Source organism: Balaenoptera ricei, chromosome 16 (genome assembly GCF_028023285.1).
Source record: "Balaenoptera ricei isolate mBalRic1 chromosome 16, mBalRic1.hap2, whole genome shotgun sequence".
NCBI lineage: Eukaryota > Metazoa > Chordata > Mammalia > Artiodactyla > Balaenopteridae > Balaenoptera > Balaenoptera ricei.
In genome coordinates this window covers 47,959,086-47,969,980 of record NC_082654.1, presented here as the reverse complement: position 1 = coordinate 47,969,980, position 10,895 = coordinate 47,959,086, and positions in this window count along the sequence as shown.

Below are 10,895 nucleotides of genomic sequence, written 5' to 3'. Positions count from 1 at the left end.
TTTGGGGGAAGGGCAGAGCATAGGAACACATCTAGATGAAGCAGTGTTTTAGACACAGCTAAGACAGAGCAAGGCTGTGTGTAAAGGAGTCTTCTCCAAGAGGTGGACCTGGGGTCCTGTTTCCTTAGAAACTACAAAGATAAGATCATATGGGATGATGTGTCTGATAACCCTCACCTGGGGCTCTGCACCTGGGTTGGAGATGCAGACTGGTTCTCTGAGCCACAGCAACCCCCTGGCGTGGGTCCTCCTGTGAGGACTAGGATGTCCCATTCTTGCTCATGATTCCAAACAGCCAAGTGTGTGGCCATCTGCAATTTGAGAGAGCTGGTTTCTCAGCACCACATCCCCGACGTCCCTGACGTGGTGTAATAACAATAGTAGGTGCCCCTCCAGCGCTGCGCAAGTTCAGAGCCTGTTACTGGAACCAGAGAGCCTGCCCTTGAGCCCCAGCTTTGCCACTTCTTAGTTCTGCCACCACTACATTCATCAGAACCTCAGTTTGGGGACAAATACAGACCCATAATCCCTAATCTGCCATTTCAAAATCTAAAAAGCACTAAATGCCAAAACGTGGTTTAGAACTCATGTGGCTGCAAAATCTGTCCTTACCTAACTCTTTGGGTGGCAAAACCTGTCTGAACTGACATGAGCCTTTTTCTGTTTCTTATGGTCTCTATTGATGCTGCAACATGTGAATATTCATACACATCTCTGCAGAAAATACTGATACATTGGATTATAGGGTGCTCCCCCAGACCCTGCTGGAAAGTTAGAAAAGATACAGTATATGCATTATCTTCTTTTGCTAAAAGAGGAAAGATTTTCAATTCCAAAAACCCTAAGGCCTCAGGGTTTCAGAAAAGTATTTGCAGATCTTTAGTAGCCAGCTCACAGGGCGGCTGGGGGAGTAAATGTGGAGCCGGGTGGAAAGTTGCTCTGTGTAGAGCACACGGCAAGTACTCGGTGATGCAGCCATGAGGATTGCAGTTGCATGCTGGTGACACCCTCCTCCCCCGCCCCTCCACTTCCCTTCCCCAGGTCTCACCTCCTTCCTCAGGGCCCCTGGGCACTTTGCCCTCTCCCCAGCCTCGATACCTCCTCTAGGCATTGCCAATTCTGAGGCTGTCCTCATGGGGTGAGCCCCCCTTCCCAGGACAGACGAGGTATGGCCCTCCTGTCCACCAAGATGCCCCCAGAGCCCATCCTTCATCTCACCTCAAGCCTTCAGCCAGGCCTTCCAGATTCAGAGCAAGGCCAAAGCAACCCTGCTCAGCAGCTTTCTCCCCTCCCCCCCACTCCCAGCTGATTGCCGCACTCCACTTCTCTTGCTGAAGAACCCATTAAAAGGGAAGGCCTCCCAAAGGATTCACTGTGTCACTCGTCTCTCCATCAGTCAAGGGCAGAACCTGCTTGTCCAGTTCCGCAGGACCTGATGCCTGCGTTACTCAGAACCCTGGGAGGCATGGAGACTTCTCAGCAGCTCCTGTGTCTCCTGGGGTTTCCAGGCCTCCTGAATGAGCCATTCATAGACCCGCTGGGCTCCTCCACTCTGATCTGGCAGCTGGAGGACACAGCCTCGCCCAGTGAGTGAAGCTGGGATGCACATCTCCTGGGGCTGGCTGCCGTGGGTGGTAGTCTCCACCCATGAGGTGCGATCTCTGATTTTCACCAAGACAGAGCCCACCCAGGCTTCACCCTGGCAGCTTTCAGTTCTGCTCGGGCCTGGTCCTGACCAGCTCCCTTCTAAGGGCCGGCGGCCAGCTCTCTGCTGATGCAGGCTTCCAGCTCCAGTGGTCTTGAGCAGGGCAGGAGGTGCTCAGGAATCAAGGAGTGAGAGCCACAGGCTCTAAGACAGAAGGACACAGATCTCCCAGGCCGAGAGACCCTGGGGACAATCTCAATGAAGACTTGTCCCTGGATAAGCTGAAGGGAAGTCTGGACCACCAGTGACTATGGGGACAGAGGGCAGTTTCCCTGGGCTAAGCTCACGGCTCAGGACACTTGGGCTGTGTCTCGGCACATTAAGAGTCCCAGCAGCGGGTGGATGCCATTAACCCTCTCCCCTCCTGCTTCTCTTCTCAAAGTCACACGTCATCAGCTCACCGTAGCCCTTCCTTTACCACCTGGCTCTACGGACGACTCCTCCAAGTTACACTTTCCTCAAACACGCCCTCCACCTCTGGGCTTTCCTGAAGCCTGGCTTTTCTCCAGGGACACCATCTCTTTCCCACCCTCCCTCTGGATTAATTCAACAGCCACTCAAGAGCCTTGGAGTGCCAGTGCCTGCCACCTCCATCGCCCCCACCCTCACCTCCCAGGACACTTCAGGGCTCCTTATCAGAGGGACCATGTACTCAGCCCTTGCTACGGGCTATGCATTGTCACCCGAACTGCAGCTGAGGCAGAGAATGGCCGGGAGGTCTCCCATGCGTTAACACCCTGCGGGGGGGGCAGTGGAAAGATTCTCCCTCCACTCCCAGCCCTCCCCAAAGAGCAGCAGAGGGGTCAGACACCAGGACGCACCCCCATGCTTCCCCATCCTCAGCTCCTCCCTCCACTCCAGCTGAGCAGCCAGTGCTGGGCCCCAGGCGGGGGCAGCGGGGGCGGTTAGGTGCTGGTAGGGGAAAGTGTGGCTGGCTTCTCTCTTTCTAGTTAACATTCAACTCTGCACCCTGGCCTTGTTTCCCTTTCCGTGTGCCCTCCTGGGCATCCATTCCAAGGAAGGGAGACAGACAGTAAACATAATCTATAAACTGTGCATATGGGGACAGGTACATCGGAAAAAATAAAGCAGCTAGGGAGGGATAAGAAGTATTGGGGTGCGATTTTGAGCAAGGTGGCCTGGGAAGGCTTCATTAATAGGTGCGGATGGGAGAAAGAGGAGGGAATGAGACCTGCAGATGAATTACTTGCCAGGCAGAGGGGAGAGCAGGTGCAAAGGACCTGAGGTGGGTAGAGCAGGCACACAGAGGACCTGCCAGCTTTGGCGAGAGGGGGGTCTAGACCAGAGTGCCTGGAGGCCACCAGGAGGGCAGGAGGCCAACATCTAATCATCAAAGGACAGTAATTAAACAAGATGACATAGTTCCCAGGTTAGCTTGTTAGTTGTTTAAGGTAATAAACCTGGGTGTTGTCAGGGTGAAAAGAGGCACCCTCACAGTGGGAATGGAGGCCACATCATGCTTTTAGAAAGCCATTTGGCTGTATGAGTTGAGACATAAAAATGGTCCTACCATTTGGACCAGTCATTCCACATCCGCGACTGTATCCTTGAGAAAAATCCCAAACATGGGGATCTTTATATTGCTCCCTTCAATTAGCCATGAAAAGCCAGTTGGCTCCCTGGGGCCCTGGCACACTGCCTCACCCAGTCCCAGGGCTCTGCACCCCAGCACACCCCACCCCTACCCACGGCGCCCTGACCTGGCTTCCCACCTGGAACCCTTGCCTCAGAGTGTGACGTTGGTCTCCTTCCCCCGCACCGCATGGGTCAGGGTGTGCCTACCCCACCCCCTCCTTTCCGTCACTAGAGGAAGGACAGGGGCTTTCTGAGCCCATCAACTGTGCAGACTAAACACTCCACAAGGGAGGCTGGAATTTTCTCAATATCTGGAGTCAGACGAGACGAACGTTCCAGGTCATGCTGTCTGCTACCAGATGGCATCTGAGAAGTTCACGGGAAGAAATGGTGCCCGTCCACCTGTCACTTATTCATTTACAAACCCACGGACAGTCCATCCTGTACCAGCCTGGACAGTCATGGAGCCTGCCAATGGTCCAGCCCCCGGCTGAGGCCTCACAGCCCAGAGGAGACAGGCACATTCCTTATGAGGGGTGCACACACGTGTCATCAAGAATTCGTTTTGAAACTAGCTTTAAATGGAGTTCAATTAATAGCATCTTAATTACCTGGGAAAACAGTGCTCTGGTTAGTTTCTTGATACAAAGCTGATCATGCTTTCAACTGAGTCAGACGATCTTCCCCACAGTCGGGGGCCCGGTCTCCACACCCACATGGGGAGAGGTCCCCACACACCTGCATTCATGTCTCTGGCTATGAAGTCTCTGTGTCCCTGTCCGTGTCACCATCTGGAGCTCCAGGGCTACGCAGGGGATTCCCCTCCCGCACTCGGACAACCCTGAGTCAGGACTCACTATGGAACTTGACTCAGGTGGTCGGGATGGCCAGAGTTAGTGTCAGTCAGAGGTGTTCTGGGCCACCTTCCTGTGCCCCAGGGGGCCAGTTCTTTTCATCAAGATATAAGGTTTTTCTCCAGAACCTCCCACGACATCACCAGAAGTTTGGGGGTTGGAATCCCCAGCTTAGTAACCTAGACTTTCTTCGTCTCAGGGCCCCATCTTGTCACATGTCCACAGCGCAGGCCCCCAAAGTTCTTCAGTTGTACTTTAATATCTTTGTGCCTCAACAAGAAAGAGTCAGCGCTCCGCTCACTTTCCTCGCCGCAAATGCCTCCCCAAAAAAGCCACTTTTTATTTGTTTGCTCCACAACCACGGTGCCAGGTGCTGGGGACACAGTGGTGACAGATCTGAGAGTGTCACGGCTCGTGCATGAGAAGCATTGGCTGTTGTCGGTGCACCGTCACGGGCAGGACCGGGGGCGTCGCTGTCCTGCAGTTGGCTGTATGCTTCGCAGCCCTGTTCACATGTGCACCAGCCCTCCCTCACACCCTGCTCTCCCTGGTCCCAGATCCCGATACCCGCACTTCAGCACAAGCTAACTGCCCCCTCACCCCTGGAGGTACAGCCATAGCTTGACCTCGGAGGGAAGGGGAGCACTCCAGCTCTTTTTTTCCTTCTGGCCACTTCCGAAGGGTGTGTAGGGAGCTGGAAGCCACCTCTGCAGCAGGCTCACTGTGGCCTCTTGTCCTACCAGAACCTCGAGCCCCGATCAGTCATCAAAGCCACATTTGTGGGCGTTGGGAGCATGGGCTCTGGGGCCGCCTACCTGGGTTCAAACCCTGGCTCAGTTTCTCCCTGGCTGTGTGACCGCGAGTGAGTTATTTCATCTCTCTGTATCTCAGAGTCATCAGATATACATGGGAGAGAATCATAGTATCAACATGATAAGGCTGTTGTCAGGAAGAAGTGAGCCAGCCAAGCTTTACAAGTTGCAAGTCACCAACAATTTTCTGGTTATAAATCCAGGTTAGTGGGTTATGACCAGCATTTAACATAAATATAGTGGAAACAAGAGCATGTCTCACTTCGGAGGTATCGATACACACATCTGTATGTGCATATGGCACAAACCATCCCCAGATGTTTTTCTGCCTGTGAGGCACCATTGTGGGCTTTGGAGATGTTAGATGGATTAAATACAAGTCAAGGTGGGGGGAAGACATGCAGTCCAAGCCTGGAAGCCATCCTGCAAGTGCTAGGTTTGAGGTGTGTGCACGTGGGCCAGGAAGCTCCCAGTGGTGAGTAACTTATTCTGCTGGGAAAGAAAACATGGATGACAGTATGACAGAGCATGGCAGGACCCTGGTGTCCTGGACAGGTAGCTGTGCATGTGTGGCAAGCAGTGCCAAGAGAAGCAGCACGGGGAGGAGCTGGAGTCACATACCGAGGGCCTTGAAAGCCAAGGTTACCTTTTGAATTTGACCCTAGGCAATGGGAATTTAAAGCAGGATGACCGATTTAACAAATATCTATTGAGTGCCTACTATGGGGAAGATTTATGTTGTAAAAAGTTGACTGTGAGAGCAGCTTGGGGGGTCAGGAGCTAGTGGCAATACTGAAGGCGGGGGATCTGCCACGAGGCTACTGCAATAGTCCTAGCATGAGATAATAAGGACAGAGGTCAGAATGTCTGGAGAAGGAGGAGTCAGGTACAGCCTCTGTATCTGGGTCTGTGAGGTCCCCAACATCCAGGGGAGGATGGCAACTATGACCCTGCACACAGGTCAGGGGGAAAGAGCAGGGCTTTGCAGGTCACAGAGGAATTCCACAGCCCCCAAATGCACAGAAGTCACATGGCCAAATGGATAAACCCATGGGCATGAGTCAGACAGCCCTGTGACCATGGCACATTACTCAAGCCCCTGCATTGCCAATTTATAAAATGGGGCCAGCCCAGAAGAACACTTAGCTCACAGGGGTGTTATGATTGAAAGCTAATAATGGTAAAAGCCTTCCACTGTGTCTGGCACAGGGCCAGGGGTGACACTAGGACTCCTTGCTGACCTGTCTTACATCACAGACATGCCTAGAGAAGGTGTTGGCAGGCAGCCTGAGAAAGGACCAACTTCTAGCCACTTACACACAAGTCAGGGAAATGGGGCTGAGTTTGCAGCACCGCTGCCCTCTCCAGACCCACGTTCACAACTCAGACCCATCCCTCCCCAAAGACTTGGAGCCTCGGGGTGGGGCAGGGGGCGTATGTAGTATGCAGGCCCTGCAGGGCCAGCCCTCTCACCCCATGAGGGCTCCTTGCATCTTCATCACCCACACCTGGGCCCCCCTGAGAGGCAATCGGTTTTCAAAGGCTTCAAGACAGATGATCTTGAACGTGTGACGTTACCCAAGCACAGAGGGTTTCCCTGATCCTCAGTGAAGATGGTCACTACATACACATTCAGAACAATTCACTCCAAAGCAAGCATCTCCCTTGGATTTTTCACTGAGCCCTTCTGTGTGCAGAGAGTGTGCTGGGTGCTGGGGAGGCAGCCCTGTGCAGCACGCATCTGCAAGGAACATCCTTCCGGGGTAATCCTCTGCCCTCCCTCCTGCTGGCCCCCAAGATTTCCCTGCCTCAAACCTACACTTTTCGGGTCTGACAATGGAAGTGACTCTGACTGATCAGTGCTGACTTTTTGGTTCAAGACAAGCCTCCAAAACCAGGAGAGCTGGCTGGCAGCCTTCATCGATCTTCTTGGTTTTCCCAACAGAACCAACTCCGAATGTAAAATAAAGAGTTTCCCTTAACTATCTTTTGCCTACTGGACTGGCCAACCAGGGAAGCTTTCCAGCGAGGCTGCATTGTCAATTTGCCTTAAAGCAAACCTGTTTCCTGGCTATCCCCAGGGTATATCTGGGGTATTTTTCAGGAACACTTAAGCTTTTCTCTAAGTGTCCCTCTATCCATTCCAGGCTCAACAGAATTTTGGCACAGTGAGAAAGTCTACCCTTTTCAAAAGTGATAAACAGTTCTGTTCTTCCATTGCACAGTCATCTATTGGGTGTGTTGTGTACCAGGTGCTGAGCGCAATCCAGCCACCTCAGACCCTTCCTGCAAGGACACACACCCTGGTAGAGGAAACAGACACATGAACACATCCTCATGATACAGTATGACAAGTACAGTGATAGACACATGGAACTGACCCAAGGGAAAGAGAAATCAGTTTTATTTGGAAGGTGGGACAAAGAGGCTTGATTTTATCGTAAAAGATGAGTAGGAGTCACCTAGGTGGCTAGGGAGAGGTATAATTAACAACAGCATCAACTTACTTCGCAAGGAATCTCATTCCAACAGTACCAAACCCTGTGAGGCATTGTCAATGCACCCATTTTACAAATGTGTAAGTAAGGTTTGGAGAGGTTAAGTAATTTTTCACAAGGTCAGAGAGTTAGAAACTTGCAGAGGAGAGACAACTCTGTACAGTTTTTTAAATGATGGAAACTAGATCCAGAGAATTTAAGAAAATTTGCTTAAGGTTAGACAGGTGATGGAATAGGAATCAAACCCAGTCATCATATTGAGACCATAGAGGTAGATGAATTATAGAGGACCTTTTATGTCAAGCTAAAGAATTTGGACTCTTTCCCATTGCTGATGAAGAGGCTCTGAAGGGTTTTAATTGGTGTGGCAACTTCACCACATCCACTCTAATTTATCCTGCCCAATAAGTATAACTGATAAATTCTAGCAGTGAAGAAGGAACACCAGTTTTAGCCACAATGGACATGTCCAGGGCAAAGATATTTTATTTAATGATGTTATTCTATTAAATGATGATATTCTATTTAATGAGAATTACTACAACTCAGGAAGAAAAACGACAAAGACTCTAATAGAAAAATGGGGAAAGAAAGTAACAGCAATTTACAAAAAAGAAAATGCAAATGGCTAATACACATATGAAAAGGTAGTCAGCCAATTAAAACAATAATGTAATTAAAACAATAATGAATACCATTTTTCTCCCATCAGATTGACAAAAGGGAAAAAGAAAAGAGCAAGTGTTAGCAAGGGTATTTAGGACTGTGTCCTCTGCTTTGTGAGGGTATACACTTATGCAGCCACTTTGGAGGGCAATTTAGAAATTTCTTTTCAAATTTAAAAAGCACACAGATTGCTGGGATCTACCAAGTTGTTGGTGTATCTCTGGGTGAAGCACCTCCATACAAGCACAAGGAGATTCATTGCAACATTGTCACACCTAAAAATTAAACATAACCCAAAAGTCCACCTAAGGAAATAGCTGTAAACACTGGGGTATGCTCATAACAAAAAATAATGTGCAACAGCTAAGAAAATCATGCTGTTTCTGTATAGACTAAAGTGGATACATTGTTGAGTGGAAAAGGAGAGAACTGCGCAATGATACATATATAACAACATTTATGTAGAAATATACTTATTTAAACACAGAGGCTGCTTATGTTACATTTTATATGGGTTCATAGATATGTATGGAGAGGGTTTAGAAAGGGCTTGGAAAATACATGTTAAAAACAGTAACAGTGGTAGTCTGAGAGGTAACAGAAGGGACCAGGGTTGGGGGCCAGAAAGAAACATTTATTTTTTTTAATGACTTTTTTTTTTTAAAAGATTGATTGATTGATTGATTGCTACGTTGGGTCTTCATTTCTGTGCGAGGGCTTCCTCTAGTTGCGACAAGCGGGGGCCACTCTTCATCGCGGTGCGCGGGCCTCTCACTATCGTGGCCTCTCTTGTTGCGGAGCACAGGCTCCAGACGCGCAGGCTCAGTAGTTGTGGCTCACGGGTCTAGTTGCTCCGCGGCATGTGGGATCCTCCCAGACCAGGGCTCGAACCCGTGTCCCCTGCATTAGCAGGCAGATTCTCAACCACTGTGCCACCAGGGAAGCCCCCAGAAAGAAGCATTTATAATGCCCTAATTTCTATGAGCAATCTCTGTGAGCAATTTCTATTTCTGTACTACTTATGTGATTAATTTTCATTTTAATAAATGTAGAGATGGATTTAAAAACCACTGACACATCAGTTCCTATGCAGTTTTATGGCCAGTGATCTGCAGAATGCATAACAAGCAAATTCTTGTTATTAGACACCCAGACGCAGATCCTGCCTTCAAGGAGCTCTCAGGCTGGTGTGGGGGAACGGGTCCACCACCATGTGGGATTAATTCCTGATGAGGAGTAGATAATGCAAGGGGATTCATGCTGGGAGGAAAGGGAGGTTATTCACATTATTTCAGGAATCAGGAAAGTATGGCAACCAAGGAGAGGCAAAGCTGGGCATGGGCCAAGAGAACTTCCCGTTCAAAGTGGGACCCAGCAATCCCACTACTGGGCATATACCCAGAGAAAACCACAATTCAAAAAGACACATGCACCCCAATGTTCATTGCAGCACTATTTACAATAGCCAGGTCATGGAAGCAACCTAAATGCTCATCAACAGACGAATGGATAAGGAAGATGTGGTACATATGTACAATGGAATATTAGCCTTAAAAAGGAATGAAATTGGGTCATTTGTAGAGACGTGGATGGACCTGGAGACTGTCATACAGAGTGCAGTAAGTCAGAAAGAGAAAAACAAATATTGTATATTATCACATATATGTGGAATCTAGAAAAATGGTACAGATGAACCAGTTTGCAAGGCAGAAATAGAGACACAGATGTAGAGAACAAATGTATGGACACCAAGGGGGGAAGCGGGGTGGGGGGGGTGGTGGTGGGATGAATTGGGAGATTGGGATTGACATACATACACTAATATGTATAAAATAGATAACTAATAAGAACCTGCTGTATAAAAAATCAAATTAATTTTTTTAAAAAAGTGCAGAGGTGGGAGTTCCTGTGGCCATTAGGGAAGACAGGGAGAACGAGAGGTGGGGGGCAGGTTGTGGAAAGCCACGAGGCTGGGAGAAGAAGACGGACCCTAGTCCCAGGCGTCAGGGGTCCCTGCAAGGTATGTTGGTCCCTGAGAACGTGCCTGAAACTTTACAGAGAAAAGAAGTTTGGCATCTGTGCAGGAGTGGGTTGGCCAGGTCAGGAGGCAAGGGACAAGTTGGAAGGTAATTGACTGCCCCAGTGCAAAGGAAGATGTGCAGTCTGTGCCAGGGGCAGGGGTGGTCTTGATGGAGGAGGGAGATGAACCTGAGACACTCATTCGATTGGGGTGGGAAGTCAGTGGAGGGAGCAGAGACAAAGGGGATTTTGAGGCTCTGCTTCCACTCAGTGATTTACAGGAAAGCGGGCAGAGGCAGCCCCTTCTCTGGGAGGTATACAGAGGAGCTACAAGTCCCACACACAGTGCAGGAGCTGCAGTCCCCTTCTTTTCCCATTGGAGCCCAGCTATGCTGTGCATAAGGCAAGTCTGGCCCCTAAGGACAGGCTGGCCAAGGGCAGGCAGGCAGGCACGTAGTCCTTCTGGCTTCCAGCCACCAGGCTCACAGGCTTCCGGGAAAGGCTGACAGGGCCTCTCTGTTCCTTTGAATCTGAAAATATGTGGCTGGGGAAACCTAAATTAATTAAGTGATGCTGAGGCCCTGAGGTCCCCCCGGAGGAAGCACACAAGGGAGGGGGTGACGAGGGCAGGGTAAACTGCACCGCCCCCACCCCCAGTATTGGAATCCAGAGAGGCTCATGAGCCTCATTGGAATGAAGCCGGCACTCACGTGCTTTCTGGGAGACAAAGAAATAATAAATCAAG